This window comes from Eurosta solidaginis, chromosome 4 (genome assembly GCF_040869045.1).
Source record: "Eurosta solidaginis isolate ZX-2024a chromosome 4, ASM4086904v1, whole genome shotgun sequence".
NCBI lineage: Eukaryota > Metazoa > Arthropoda > Insecta > Diptera > Tephritidae > Eurosta > Eurosta solidaginis.
The window spans coordinates 63009680-63020896 of record NC_090322.1 but is presented as its reverse complement, the minus strand read 5'-3'; the positions used below and the strand labels follow the sequence as shown (position 1 = coordinate 63020896).

Below are 11217 nucleotides of genomic sequence, written 5' to 3'. Positions count from 1 at the left end.
TTATTGACAATTCATTTTAATAAAGACTTATTCCGTACTTATGGCTAATATAGGTTATAATACTAACCCCAAACTAAGGCTTATTCAAACGAATATAAGGGAAACCCTAAGCAAAAAAAAATTCAAGATTAGGCTAATCTCATGTTCTTTTCAAGAAGAAATTTTAGTTCCAAAGTTAGCGGAAGGCCATAGATATAATTAAGTATGGGGGCGGAAGTAAAAAAAAAACAATTGCTGTAATTTAGCTTATTTTGCTTGTATCCTATTCTATTATAGTTTATTTTATTGTACTTTATTTTATTTTATTTGTTTGTTTTTCTTATTTTAGTCTATCTCATTTTGTTTTATTGTAGTTTATGCTTTCTCTTGAAGAATTAGTTTAATTTTACTGTGTCTTTTTCTTTTATTTTTATTATTATTATTTATAAACTTTATTATTTTATTATAATTTATTTTATTTTTGGTATATTTAATTTAATTTTATTGAGCTGCATTTTATTCTATCCGCGAAAAAAATTGTGTCTGAACATATACGACTAATTTATTTAGATTGTAATATCTATTTGTATCGGTGTTTGACAGTTTCAGAAACTGTCTTTAATTTGCCTACTTTTAATATTATGTATTATAAGGTTTGCATGTCTGTGAACATATGCACTTTATGTATGTCATTTCAGGTATGTATGCCTATCCGTATTTTTGCGAACAACGCAAGTGCTATAGATTCTAAGCTTATTAACGTTTCTTACGCTTTTCAAAACCGTTTAATCACTCCTTTTATGTATAATCTACGTTTAAAGTTCGTATGTGTTTACATAGTAATAGGCTTATCATGCTTCAGCCGCTGACATTAATTCTTTAACTATGTTAACCTTAGTTTAAAACTGAATAATCCGAGATTTAAAATTGGGTATACCGTAATTATTTACGCTTCTATAATGACCCTAGCTCACGCCTCTAAATTTTATGCATGAAAAATCTTAAATGGAGTTCATACCCACCCAGCATCTGGATGACGAATTTACCTCCGTATCAATAAGCTTTGATTACTCCTTGCGACTAAATACCGATTTTTGTTAAACAATTGAACCAACTTTCCATTGAAAATCCGATTGCCTTCCTATGCTCGCACTTCTCGATAAATAAATTCACAAAAAAAATCATGAATGCATAAAAATGTGGTCGAGACCTAAGGAAATGTGTATGCTGTCCCTAGACTACGATGTCCGATAGCATTTCTGCATACAGGAGATGAAGTCCAAATTAGGCGTGTCATTTTATGCTAGATACCTGGATGACATAATATGCGTTTTAACTACTAATAACGACGAGCTTGTACTGGAGTACCTCAACAAGCCGCACGGAAATATAAAATTTACAATGGAAACGAAAAAGACGGAGGAATGAACTATCTAGACCTCACGATAAATATTGGTAAAGAAGCCAAAAGATTTAACTATGACATATATAGAAAGCCAACGGCAACCGACACAATAATACATAATACCTCAAATCGCCCCCAACAGCATAAAAATGCAGCATTAAGGCACTTGGAAAGACTTGAAAGGACACCTCTTACACAAGAGGCATATAAGAGAGAACTTGAGGTCATATATAATATCGCTGAAAACAACGGATATAAAAAAACACTAGTAGATACGCTCAGAAGGACAAATGGAGAACGAAAAAGACATAATGAAAACGAAAATAATAGCTGTACGACTATGACATATACTGGAAAAGCAACATATAAATTGGCAAACTTTTTTAAAAAATACAACATTAACACAGCATTCAAAACATCGAACAATCTAGGGCGAAAACTAAGAATTAACACTAACTCAAAGGATACATTTAGCAGCCACGGCGTATACAAGCGTAACTGCGGATGCCAACATACATAGATCCCAACAAACATTTAGGTTAGAAAACGATTGGAAGACGAATCGAGTTCTAATGTATTTCTCTAAGGTAGAAGGTTAGAGGACGATTTGCGAAACTGTTAAATTATAGCATTCTCGACAAAAAGGGGACTTCGTTCTCGATATCGAGAAAAGGGTTAGAATTCTAACGTCAATTGCTAATGGGTTTCTAATGAGAATTTTGAAGTGATGCGCAATTAAGTTCAGTTATTTAAAATCAGCGAAATTTTCATTGTTTCATTATATCAAATACTTTTATTTGGTTATAAGCTTATAAATTATAATAAAATAAAAATACTTCAAAATCCTATCGTATGTTTCACAGTTTTCAGTATTAGTTAGGCAAGGTGCACACGAGGCTACGCGTTATAGACGCGTACAAGATATTTCATATAGCTACAATTTCCCTACGCCTCAAGATCTGCACACGAAGCTACTTTCGAGCGTCGCTACAAGAAGCAAACAATTATTGAAAAAAATAAAAAATTAAATTTCTTCAGCAATATCCGTCCCCGAAACCAAAGGAAAATAGGTATTAAACCCTGTTTGCATCCCGGTGCCTTTGTAAATTATGAAAGGCAATTTTAAACCACAGCGGACTAGAGAAAAGGATGATTTCTAGTTTCCAACACTTTTTAGCCTTTTAAACGCTTCAACAATGTCTAACCAAGCTGTTGTGGTGTTTAATACTCTTTTTCGCTTTGGTAATATACCTCTCACGCACTTTTATTAACTAAAGTAAAATTTTTTAACTAATTACTCAAATTTGCATACAAAAAAATGTAAACAAACATCTTGTTCTTCCTTTTTTTTAAGCGTACGTGCGCTCAGCGACCAACATTGCTGTACGCTTAGCTACACGAAAATTGCATGCTTTGTCGCTTTCATGTAGCTGACGCCTCGTATGCAGCTCTCCATTCAAATACATGTGTTCGACATCAAAGCGTACAAATTTCGCCTGACGCGTAGCCTCGTGTGCACCTTGCTTAGGGTTCTTCACATACAAGCAAAAGGCCGACGTCTCAACGTACTCGAAACCATGGAAATCTATAAACAGAAAACATTCGACGGTAGAATAATAAATGAACAGATAAACACAATTTCTGACACAATATTCGAGCCTTTAAAACTTGTTTACAAGAAACAAAGTAATCACACAGGTACAACAGACAAACACACAACAACAAATAAACACAAAACAATTAACGCACCAAAACAACAAACCCACAAAGGTCAATCGACTAAAATTATGGATTTTACCTGCCCCAGTCAGCCACACAAATCGATCAGTAAAAACCACCCTCGGTTCCAAGTCGAATCCATACCAGGGGCCCTATTCAGTAACTGTGAGTTTTAAAATGTACACTTTTTCTTCATATAATTTGTATGAAAGAAAAATGTACATTTCAAAACTCATAGTTACTGAATAGGGCCTCAGGTGGTGGCAAAGCGAATTCAACCAATTCGCCGTGCAGAAGAATGTCAAGTAAAAAGAAAATTATCATTGATTTCGATTAACTGACATGTTGTAGTACAATGCTTTGTATGGAAAATTATCAAGAAGAAGCAATCAGCTGATGGGGTAACACCACCTATACTGAATTCGCCTTGCTCGGTTCTAAATGAACAAACAGCACAAACACATGGCCATTGTAAATTTTACCAAGTAGCGCAACTAACAGCTGATCGGCGAAATTCGCACATTTACACGCACAGTTCTCGACTCAATTTCAAAAAAAAAATTTAGATTATTAAGCTTAAATTTTAAAGTGAGATAAACCTTACCAATTGATGTATAAATAGAATATATAGGGCGTATTTGTTGTTATTAAAAGAAGCTTTTTATTTATATTAAAGTTTTTAACATTTTTTTTTTTTTTTCAACTTTAATTGAACAATTTCATGCGTTTTTAAAGCATTTTCGTGCATTGAAATACAACCAAGTGCATATACGTTTTGACATATTTCATAATCGTTCGTGTTTGCCATTCTCATTGTTTCTAAATTCATAAACAAGGACTGCAGTTATTCGGTGTGATTTTTCCATGGTTCAACTATATACAGGTTGGCTCATCTGTAAAGCAACAAAATATGTCTGTTCAAATTGTCAAAATCTGTGTATTGGTGTTGGTGCGAATGGTATGGAATGGAAACATAAAACTTAGCAGTTTTTGTATGTGTAAGTAAAATGTTGCCAATGTGTTGGTTTCATTTTGAGTTTGCCATCTCCTTTTGACAATCCCTTCGACCATGCAATGACATAAATAAAATCAGCTGATGAGATGAGCCAACCTGTACATAATTGAACCATGGATTTTTCGAAAAAATGTATTTGTTTTGTAAAATTTTACACTTAATCTGTGGTGGTCAAAAAGGTGTTATGCAAAGATACTTTGGCTTACAACGCGACAATAGGGGGACTCATGAAAGCATATAAACTTATAAGGTGTAAAATTATATCCATTTACACATGTTATGGTATCGCATTTACAATGGAAGCAGTAAGGAAGGCGGTCAACATGATGTGGTGGTGCACAGTGGCTAGTCATTGTCGGCTGGGGCGGGTCCTTGCCAACCTTACTGTTCCTGCGCCATAAACAGAAAAAAATTCCTATCATGCCTATCAAAACTCAACTGTCAAAAAGCGCAGAGACGACTCAAAACGCTTATAATTCAAAACAAAACAACATCCGGCCGAACCGGATGTCACGGACAGACCGTTGACATTCAAAGATTTAAATTCAAAAAAAGAAACTTCAAAAAAAACTAAGCACAAAAAAAATAATTACCGAACCGGACATGGCCGGTTACTAACGCTGAAATGCAAAAAAAACGCTGAAAATTAAAATAAGAAAAACAAAAAGGGCCGAATATAACTTGGGGGCTCCGCGGGTGTTGTTGTACCCACCCTCAAATCCATGGCCACCGACGTACCTAATTTTCGGTGGCCCCTTACCTGGTAACCCTACGTGCCTTCTAAATAAATGGCGACGCCAGCATTCCCATTTTAATTACAATTTTATTGACAATTCATTTTAATAAAGACTTATTCCGTACTTATGGCTAATATAGGTTATAATACTAACCCCAAACTAAGGCTTATTCAAACGAATATAAGGGAACCCCTAAGCAAAAAAAAAATTCAAGATTAGGCTAATCTCATGTTCTTTTCAAGAAGAAATTTTAGTTCCAAAGTTAGCGGAAGGCCATAGATATAATTAAGTATGGGGGCGGAAGTAAAAAAAAAAACAATTGCTGTAATTTAGCTTATTTTGCTTGTATCCTATTCTATTATAGTTTATTTTATTGTACTTTATTTTATTTTATTTGTTTGTTTTTCTTATTTTAGTCTATCTCATTTTGTTTTATTGTAGTTTATGCTTTCTCTTGAAGAATTAGTTTAATTTTACTGTGTCTTTTTCTTTTATTTTTATTATTATTATTTATAAACTTTATTATTTTATTATAATTTATTTTATTTTTGGTATATTTAATTTAATTTTATTGAGCTGCATTTTATTCTATCCGCGAAAAAAATTGTGTCTGAACATATACGACTAATTTATTTAGATTGTAATATCTATTTGTATCGGTGTTTGACAGTTTCAGAAACTGTCTTTAATTTGCCTACTTTTAATATTATGTATTATAAGGTTTGCATTTCTGTGAACATATGCACTTTATGTATGTCATTTCAGGTATGTATGCCTATCCGTATTTTTGCGAACAACGCAAGTGCTATAGATTCTAAGCTTATTAACGTTTCTTACGCTTTTCAAAACCGTTTAATCACTCCTTTTATGTATAATCTACGTTTAAAGTTCGTATGTATTTACGTAGTAATAGGCTTATCATGCTTCAGCCGCTGACATTAATTCTTTAACTATGTTAACCTTAGTTTAAAACTGAATAATCCGAGATTTAAAATTGGGTATACCGTAATTATTTACGCTTCTATAATGACCCTAGCTCACGCCTCTAAATTTTATGCATGAAAAATCTTAAATGGAGTTCATACCCACCCAGCATCTGGATGACGAATTTACCTCCGTATAAATAAGCTTTGATTACTCCTTGCGACTAAATACCGATTTTTGTTAAACAATTGAACCAACTTTCCATTGAAAATCCGATTGCCTTCCTATGCTCGCACTTCTCGATAAATAAATTCACAAAAAAAATCATGAATGCATAAAAATGTGGTCGAGACCTAAGGAAATGTGTATGCTGTCCCTAGACTACGATGTCCGATAGCATTTCTGCCGACACGAAAAAAAAACCCAGGTTACAGTGTAAGAACCCGTTGTTCGGACGCTCCGATGTGTTGAACCGCTGGTAATAATAGGTTTATATTATAGTATTGAATTACGCACTAAATAGGATGGAAAAATGAATCGTAATCATATTCACAAATGATTCCAAAACATTATTCCATATGAGGGATAATCGTTTTTAAATATGATAAAAAAAATGATGGTGGAAGCGAATCAAATGTCATATCGAAAATGATGATAAAGCGAATAAAAATGGAAAGAAAATATGACTTACAAATGATTATTCGAGAAAAATCCCGTCCAGGGTACATCCTTCTCCCGACGACACATTGATTTTCAAATACAAATAATACTTTTAAATTTGAGCGTTTTCAATCAACCTTCAGATACGACTTCCAAAATGCTGACTGGGTATAACTGGCAAGTATTCTCCCCCTTTACAGCTCATGTACATACATAATTTTAAGTATACCTTAAATATTATTATTTTATGAATCTAACATAAGTTTATCAAATTAATGGTAGGTACAAAAATTGGTTCTCCGTTTCCGGAACGAACTCACCGCCTTTGTGCTGGTCTTAGTGTCACGGCTGGATCTGTTGGTTGTTGTTGCTGCAGTTGATGTTGCTGAGTTCAATTGAATCATTAGTTGAATAGTCGGCCCCCCTTTTTTTACTGTTCCATACGCCGAAATCCAAAAGTAATGTAACGAAGAGCAAACAAGCTGCCGAAAAAATAGCAGGTGATTAGCAATGAGGATACAAAATGGAACCACTTTGTTATAGTTGTTGATGAGGTTATAGTGGATAATTTGCTAACTGCTGCTGTCGTTGTTGTTGTTATAAAGACGACTGGCGGTAACGAGTTTGAGCTGGTGTCTCTTGCCAACTATTGGTGGGCGTTATAGCGCTGCTCATGGTTTACCAATATATTATCTGTTGTATAGATTTGTGGTTTGCTGACAGGCGCATTCATCGACAAATTGTGAAGTTAACGACGACGAGGTGCTGGCTGCTGGTTGGCGTCGTGTTTCCAATTCCAAAATTCAACCACATATGCGCCCTGCTCTGCTGCTGCTGGCGCTTAATGACTTTGCGTTCGAAAATGTGTCTTTATGATTGGTTAAAAATATAACCAATTGACAAAAAGCAGTTCGTAAGTAAATTTTTGTTTTTGGCGAAATATTAAAGAAAAATTTACTTATTTGTTGAAATTTTAGTTTAAGAATTTCCTCGCTAATAAAATTCTCTCTCCCTTCGCCCAATTTTTTCCGGCAACTCTTGGCAATTTTCACTAGTGATCGCAGATCTGTCTTTTTCTTGTTTTCGATACTTTTGGTATCGCCACTTTCGCCCCATCACTAGGTGTGCTCGCGCAAACACGCTCCCAAGTGGACCGTAACCGTAGAACGTAGCAGCAGACCGTAACACACACGCTGTTATATGAACGCACCTAGTAATACTATTGATAAACTTGATTGTTTATCAGCTGTATTATTGCCGAACAAAATTTTTTTGATTGTTATACAAATTAAAAAATGCCAAGATTAAGTGAAAAATCAAAACTAAAACGCATTTACTTGCTGATGTTGGAGATTTCTGATGAAAATGCCTGCTGTAATGTCTGCAAGGTTGCATTCCTTTGAGTTTACCGCGTTTACACAATGAAATGTGCGCGTAAATTTATACAAATTGTGTAAATGATTTTTCATACAAAATTTGACAGCTCGTTTACGCACTAGATAAATTTATACGTTTACACACTTTATAAGGCATTTATACGGTTACATGAGTCCCCCTAAATCGGCAATTACCCACCGACGTGTGCCGTACGTACGGACGTTTGTCGTACGAAACACGTTTGAGCGAACCCTCAAGCCCGTAGGAATCAATGTGTGCGTCTATGTACATGTACATACATATTTGTGTGTATTGTTTACAGATAAGCACTGTTGCCATTGACCATTTTGCATGCATGCTTATGGAAACATCAACTTTTTCCAATTTAATTTTTGATGTTGTAAAAGCGTAGAAAATAGTAGTGCATTCCATATTTTGTACGCGTCTAAGAAGCTATGTCTTGTGTGTATCTTGCCTAAGTTTAGCTTCGTACAAGGCCCAACATTTTTAATTAATAATGATAAATAACACGTGAAGCAACTAAGCTTAAGGTGACTTTTGAGTCGTTTTGGCACTTGCGTTGCGTCTACATCTGACTTTGAACACACGCGCTTTAATTGCTCCAATCTATAAGCAAGGCACCGCCAACGTCAAAGCAAAACACAAATAATTAAAAACTTAGGGTTCTTCTTGAAGTTTCCTGGATTTCTTGAAAAATATAAGAATTTCTATTGCCATTCAACTAAATAAAAAACATAATTTGGTATTCATGTCGATTTCGTGATCGATCAGGAGACGATGGAACACATCCTCCAGGCACGCGACGCAATCTGATGAGGGCACAATAGATCAACGGTCGCAGTGCAATCCCCAATACATTTTCTATCTATCTTCATGTTATAAAAATAGTTGTATTTCATTTTTCCTCATGTGGCTGGGGAATTTTTAACGTCCGTTATTTTAAAGTAACCCTTATTTGACGAATTACTGAACGATTTCTTTCAAATAAAGTGTTTGTTAGCGTTCACCGAAGATGGTGAAAACGGCCCCTGGAATTGTTATCTTATATAGCCAAAGGAAGTTATGCATAAGCAAAATTTAGTCAGCACAAAACGAATAGTTAGAGAAATTTTAAAATATAATGCATATGTATAAAATGCATGCAATTTATGAAATCATTTTTATTATACAAAATTATTTTGACATATCAGATTTGTCAATACTGTTTTGGTCCTGCTACTTTTAACACATTTTTAATATTTAAGAAGAACATTTAAGAAGTAAGAAACATGATTAATGCTTACATTAATACGTGTTTCATTTATTTTCATTGAGGAATAAGTTCCTAAAAATAAAAAGCACGGTTTTATAAAGTGCATGTGAAGCTCCATAGATAAAACGAGTAATAGAAGGAACATTGGTTTATATATTACATTTTTAAAATGAAAATCTCTTGCTAAAAAGTAATAGAATGAACAATGGTTTGTATAATACATTTTTAAAATGAAAATCTCCTGCTAAAAAGGGAGCAAAACTTAAGTACATTTTTCATTTTCGTACTTAACTACACTCCCTTTTGTGATTCAGGATTTCGGGCAAATTTTGAAAAAACTTCGAACATCAATTCCTTCATTATATGACATTCGACTGCCTAGTGCACTGTCTTCCACTCTATTCGCAACATAAGCAAAGAGGATAAATACAATAAGAACCGTCACTCGTTATTTTTTTGGCATTTACTCGATGCATACTGAGAGGTAGTCGCTACTTTTTTTTTGGGCGAGATGTTTATAAATGTCTTCTATACATTTTCGTGGGGTATTTGTGCTTGATTCAATTACAGAGGTTTGCTCGACGGACACATTTTTTGGCAATTGCAGCCATTTTGCTCCCAAATCGAATTGTGTTGTTTCTTTGCGATTTTTTGAAGAAATATTAGTAGTAGAAATAAGAAGCAATTAGTTTACAAATACCCGATAAGTACTTAAAGGCATAATCCCTTAGAACATTTATTTAAATTTTATGATGAATTCATTAACTGTGCCATGATATATTAGTGTGGCTGAACATAGGTTTTATGAAAACTACGGACACCAAGGAATCGTGCACTTTCGTAAACCTATGAACATACGAAACCTAAACTAATTCAAAATTCATCGTTCAACGTCAAAACCTCGACTATTAATTCGATTCACGTAAAAATGTCATTAGTAAATAATGGAGATGCCATAACGAAATGTACTCATTGGGCATGTTAACTTATGCAGGTAAAAGTCTAGAACAGGAGTATAGTGCTAATACGCCTCCAAAATTATCGAGATAGGTGACCTCGACAACAATAATCCTAAGGCGGAAGAGAAAAATTGTATCTCTGTCCGGAGATATTTGCAGTTGAAGTTGGCAGTTTTCATGTGGTTGTTGTAATGTTTTTGTGCACTGAAAAAGATTTTGTGTACAAAGGGATTTTGCACGCATTTAATTTTGATCCCACTTCATTGGTGGACCGGCCAGGGTAATTTTTTATAAGCTTGGCTGAAGACCGCAAACGCAACCCGGGGTAATTTTTCGGTTTTTCGTCAATATCCTTTGAACGAGCTAAAATTTTGATCCACCCTCGAATTATTGTTATCGAGGTCAATACTCGTCTTTTCACACTTCTCTCGATATTTTTGGGCGCGTATTAAAAGTCGCACTTCATTTCGATTAATTCCGTATGTTCGGAACATTAGTCTCCATTTTAGAATTTGGAGAATCGGATTATATTTGGAATGTTATGTATACTCGGGGGTAGTATCAAATGAACGTATTCCGAATATTCTAAATTATGGGTTTATCCGGAACGCTTACATGAATTTCAGAATAAAAAGGTGAGTACTCCTTGTGTAGCAGGACCGAACAAAAGCTTAACTCTTCTGTCAAAGTCAAGGTAGGTATTAAGTTTTAAGACAATAAGCCATTTTCTTTTATTTTTGTTTTTGTCAGTTCATTGCGGCTGCTGAGTAGCGTATCACCCAATGTCGGCTGCCTGTTCAAAATCATGCTATCTCAAAATAGTTTGCAAAATTTTCCCAATTCAGGATTTGTCACAAAACCGCCCTATATTAGAGTTAGATTGAAGAACGATTCATCTCAGAATGCTTTTCATTAACTCCCTCTTATGAGAAAATGCATTGAACTTATGCTCATGTAGGGAGTTTTGGAAACAAATTTTGAGATAGTGCATTTTTGAATAAAATTCTAACGTACGGCATTCTTCAAACCATTTCTAAAAGAAGGACCAAACCAACATAACACGAAATATTTAGACGAAAATGAATTATTTGCCCAAAAACTTTTGGCATTTACAAATTTATTATCACTACTAATATACTACCAAAGATACTTTTCTACTACAATTTTCA

General features: G+C 34.3%; 1 long non-coding RNA gene across 1 annotated transcript; it reads right to left on the bottom strand.

The window, feature by feature from the left end:
• Positions 1 to 265: 265 nt before the first annotated feature.
• Positions 266 to 7462, bottom strand: LOC137249881 (uncharacterized). Its single transcript, XR_010952585.1, has 2 exons — positions 6471 to 7462; positions 266 to 3996 (listed from the first exon to the last, which is right to left on the bottom strand). It is a non-coding gene; the product is annotated as an uncharacterized lncRNA (long non-coding RNA).
• Between the last annotated feature and the right edge of the window lie 3755 nt (positions 7463 to 11217).